We start from the raw sequence: 5,643 nt of genomic DNA, 5'->3' as shown, positions 1-5,643 counted from the left end.
GGGGGACACACACGTGATTTTTGTTACAGTAGGAAAGCGACGGCATATGTGGATGATGTCACCATCATTGTGTCTGATGAAGGGCAGCTACCTTGTGTAGAAGTAGCCATCAAAAGATACGAAGCGGTGACAGGAGCAAAAATTAACCAGGAAAAACCAGTCAGCTTGCAACTCGGCTACTGGAGGGGCAAGTTGAAGCCTCCCAACAGCATCATGGGACATTGGACAGAGGACCCAGTTAAACTGCTTGGAGTCTGGTTTGGTCCAGATCTCCAGTTGGAGAAAACTGGCGTGAAGTCACGGGTAAGGTGACGGCCATAACCCAGACTTGGTCTGGGAGGTCGCTATCCTTGCTAGGGAGGGCAGAGGTTGCGTAGATGTTTATAGCATCTGTGATAACCTACCGCCTAACCATTGTGCCTTGTCCTGGTTTGTGGCTGAACAAGTTGGAACGGATCCTTTTCCACTTTTTGTGGGAGGGGAAACCATCACTTGTGAGGCATTCCATCTGCTGCCAGAAACCACTAAAGGGTGGGTTAGGGATGCCTTGGCTGATGATGCGCATGTGTGCGCTGAGGCTGAGACACCTCTGGCTCTACCTGGATGGTGAACGTGTGTGGTCACTGCATGTCAAGTTCTTCCTGCCACATTTGACGTCCCTGTGGGTCGTAGGAGCATGGATCATGTGGAGACCAAAAACCAAGTGACTAACTGATTTTTGCTTGGGAGTTCTTGTTTTTATAATTATCTAGAAGGATAGACATATCATTGAGAACAATAGATTTAATTGGTAGTCTTGTTATCTTAATTCTAGCTTTTGTTGAAATAGAAGAGGTTAGAAGGGTCAAGTGGTGAAGACATTATTTCGGCTTAGCTAAGGCATCTGGCAAATGTAAACTGTCACAGAAAGAGAAAAGTTCTGTTGAAGTGTTAATTTAAATTTGGCTATCTAGGATTGAATCCACTTCATGCCTGCAAGATCTACTACAAATATATAAACATGTACATCTTTTAGAACTTTGTCATTTTATAAGGTTTTGCTGACAAATTTTAAAATTTATATAAACATTTATTTACATGAAGAAAATTACCGGAGAGCTTTTGTCAAATTCTTCCAAATATTGAAACCATTTGTGGGGAATTTTGTGTTTTTTATCACAGCGACTGGTTGCATACCAGAAGAAAAAGACAAAGTTACCATAGGCAGGATTTGATCTTAGAATGTAGGTGTCGTAATTAAATATTGTGTATGCATTTTGGCCAAGGTTCTGACTCTACCAGTTCAACGCTGTCCCCGTTGATTGTTGATCCTTCCAGTAACTGAATATTTTGACAGGTTTAGACAACAGGCAAATTTGTATTCCTGCAAGGTACCCAAGATGTGAATGGAATTATAACAAATTAACTGGATTGATTAAACACATCTCCTACAGAATATGTCCCCGTGGCAATCTTTGAAATCATCTTATTGTAGTTGAGTGACAGTAGCTGTCATTGAATATGTATCTGAACCACAAATGTAGAGTTGCCATTTCACTGTCATGAATGAAACCACACCATTTTCACATGAACAACCTATAAAATGATTGATCATTCAGCTTGAAATTATGTCATGAACAACATCTCAAATATTCTTGAGAGTCGTATCTTTTTTCACTAGTTAAAAAATTCAGCACCAAAATCATCCTAGAGTGTTGTTAGCATTTCAAGTAGGACAGATCTCAGTTTTTACCAAGCAAATCAAGAGAAAACCGTAACAAATTGTGGCAGACTCATAACTTTTTGTATCTCACTTTCCAGATTACAATTGGCCAAGCAATTATATAGTTAAGTCAATCCCTGTGACCTTGTCACGTTGCTTATGCATGCATACATGCTTAGCCTTCCTTTAATAAAGTCTGTTGTTAAATGTTCATGGACTTGCTTTTGTTGTAATTAGGACCAGTTTTAAGCCAATTAGACAAATTTGTTCAAATTAGGCCTGGCATGCATGCTTGAGTGGAGGACACCATGATGAATTTTTAGTACATCGTTGTGGCTAATGGTGGAGCCCCAAGCCCTCAATGTTTTTTGGTTGGGACTGGCGTAGTATATGAAGCATAAAACACAAGTCTTCAGCTTTTGTAGAGTGGAGGACCCCACTGACAATTCTCTGACACTGACACTTCCTAGCACTGGCCCTGGTTGTAATATCTGCTGCTAGCCTTATCTCACACCATGATTAATACAGCAACAATATTAACTTCGGTAATGATACCACATACTTCAATGCCGAAACAACAACACTGGTAACCCCTGCAACCAAAAACCACAGTAACACAAGCTCGTGAGTATTTCATTCTGTGTGGTGTGTGTATTTTTTTTTATCAATTAATTACTTGATGTATCAAACCATTATTGGGTCAACATGTTGTGGTGAAGTCAATACAGCTCATAAAACAAATAACGTAATTATAATGTCGTCATCATCACCACCACCATCATCATTAAACATTTCTTTACATACTGGTAGTTTGATAGGAGCTGGCAAGGCCAGAAGCATACTAGGCTCCATTGTCTGCTTTGGTATGATTTCTACAGCTGGGTGCCCTTCCTAATGCCAACCACTTTACAGAGTGTTTTTTTTTCTTGCCCTTAACCCTCCAACGCGGAGTATAGGCCACTTATAATTGAATTCCATGTCGCATAATTTTTCGTTTCTGTACTTATACTCTGCCATGAATGTCCCTCTTTCTCTAGTTCCTTTTGTGTTGATCTATGCCACAAGTTCTTAGGCCTACCTTTCTTTCTATATCCATCCGGATTCCACTGTAAAGCACTTTTCGCTACATTTGGTGTGTCTTTTCTGATTGTGCTACCAATCCACTTCCACTTTTTCTTAAATATTTGCTCCCTAATCGAAACTTGATTTGTTCTTTGCCGTAGCTCCATATTGCTTATGTGTTCGGGCTATCTAATTTTAAGTATACTACAGATTGTACTGGGTGCTTTTTATGTGGCACCAGCACTGGTGTTTTCTATGTGACACCATCACCAACAGGGTCACCAAGCACCTTGCAAGAGAAAATATCAGTTTTCAAATTCAAATCAAGCCAACCTTAGCTTTAGTTATTGTTCTTCTGTAAAACAGATACTACAAAAATTTAAATAATGGTTTAAATGAATAAAGACCTTCAAGAGGTGGAAAAAATACAGTAGAACCTCACAGTATAAGTGCACCATTGTACGAGTAATTTGCTGTACGAGCCGAGACTTGTATGAATTTTTTCTTGACGTACAAGTGGAAATCCACAAGACAAGCACACAAATAGTCCCATCTTTAAGGTAATTCAGTTAATAAAACCAGTTTACATATTTCTTTTGCATTCTCTTTTTTATAATTGTCAATTTACTTGTAACTACACCATTTCTGTTTTAAAACCCATAAAAAATTATTTTTGAGTGGTTTTTGGGGGCCGGAATGGATTAATTATATTTTAGTTAATTTCAATGGGGAGAATTGATTTGTAAAATGAATAAATTGTAAGATGAGCTTGGTTATGGAACGAATTAAACTCGTACTGCGAGGTATCACTGTATTAATAAATCAAAAATTTATGTTATCTGGTATTTAATATATTTGTATTTGATAAGGTGGTGAGCTAGCAGAATCATTAGCATGCCGGGTGAATACTTAGAAGTTCTGAGTTCAAATTCTGCTGAGGTTGACTTTGCCTTTCATCCTTACTGGGGTCAATAAAATAAGTACCAGTTAAACACTGGGGTCAATGTAATTGACTTACCTCTTCCTCTGAAATTGCTGCTCTTGTGCCAAAATTTGTATTTGTTTATATTGTTCAAAAACATATCACTAGAGGAGATGACAAGGGACCGAGATCTCTGACAATTTCCTGTGCTTGAGAAAACACGTTGAGCCATGTAAAATTGGGGTCATACATAAAGGCATATCCCTACCATATATATATCATCATCATCATCGTTTAACATTTTCCATGCTAGCATGGATTGGATGATCTGACTGGGGACTGGCAAGCCAGAAGGCTGCACCAGGATCCAATCTGATCTGGCAGAGTTTCTACAGCTGGATGCCCTTCCTAACGCCAACCACTCTGAGAGTATAGTGGGTGCTTTTACGTGCTACCGGCACGGGGGCCAGTCACACGGTACTGGCAACGGCCATGCTCAAAAAGGTATTTTTTATGTGCCACCTGCACGGGAACCAGTCCAGCGGCACTGGCAACGACCTCGCTCAAATGATTTTCTAATGTGCCACCAGCACAAGTGCGAGAAGGCAACGCTGGTAACGATCATGCTCAAATGGTGCTATGTATATGCTACTGGCGCAGAAGCCAAACAGCTGCTCTGGCAACGATCACGCTCGGACAGTGCTGTTAGTGCTCCACTGGCGCAGGTGCCAGTCATCGAGTATGGTTCAATATATATATATATATATATATATATATATATATATATATATATATATATATATATATATATATATATACTGGTGACATGAAAGGCATCTGGCTGTAGAAAACCTGCCTCTGTAAACTCTGTCTGATCCACGCAAGCAAGGAAAAGTGTCATTAAACAAGGACAATCATGATGATAATGATACATAATTAATAAACTTGTAGAAAACAACAAAGCATTTACTGATAGTTGGACTCTATAGATTTTGTTGAGTGAAAGTTATTGATAATATTCATTTAACTGGAACTTTGAATTTTGTTTTAAACAACTTACTCAACATGTCTACACACACACACACACACGTGTATATGTATATATGTGTGTATGAATACATTTGATTCTGTACCCAACAACTACTTTAACATACAGTACTGGGTATTTTTTCTTTCTCTTTTTTTCTTCTGTTCTTTGTTTTGTATCATCAGCACTAGAGAGGTATCATATCCTTAACAAGACTTCATCACCTCACACTTTACAGTGTGCAAGGGTCTTCACCACCTCACACTTTACAGAGGGCATTTTTCATGACATCTAGCCATGTCTTTGCTGTCTTTGCTCACTCATCACCCTTTTTACAGAATGAAAAGCATGAGTGATAGAGATATGAATGATAGTTATAAAAGATATCTGATAAAGGAGGAGTGGTAGGAGGGCTTAATGTTTTCACAGATATATGAACATTCAAGACAATGCAATGTTTCATGTATGAGTATGAATGTATATGTGTGCATGTGTGTATATATATATATATATATATATATATATAAATATATATATACTCTCTTTACTCTTTTACTTGTTTCAGTCATTTGACTGTGGCCATGCTGGAGCACTGCCTTTAGTCGAGCAAATCGACCCAGGACTTATTCTTTGTAAGTTACAGGGATGTAAACACACCAGCATTGGTTGTCAAGCAATGTTGGAGGGGACAAACACTGACACACAAACACACATAGATTTATATACATATACATATATACGACGGGCTTCTTTCAGTTTCTGTCTACCAAATCCACTCACAAGGCTTTGGTCGGCCCGAGGCTATAGTAGAAGACACTTGCCTAAGGGGCCACGCAATGGGACTGAACCCGGAACCATGTGGTTGGTAAGTAAGCTACTTACCACACAGCCACTCCTGCGCCTATATATATATATATATATATATATATA

Source organism: Octopus bimaculoides, chromosome 4 (assembly GCF_001194135.2).
Source record: "Octopus bimaculoides isolate UCB-OBI-ISO-001 chromosome 4, ASM119413v2, whole genome shotgun sequence".
NCBI lineage: Eukaryota > Metazoa > Mollusca > Cephalopoda > Octopoda > Octopodidae > Octopus > Octopus bimaculoides.
Note: the sequence above shows the minus strand (reverse complement) of the source record.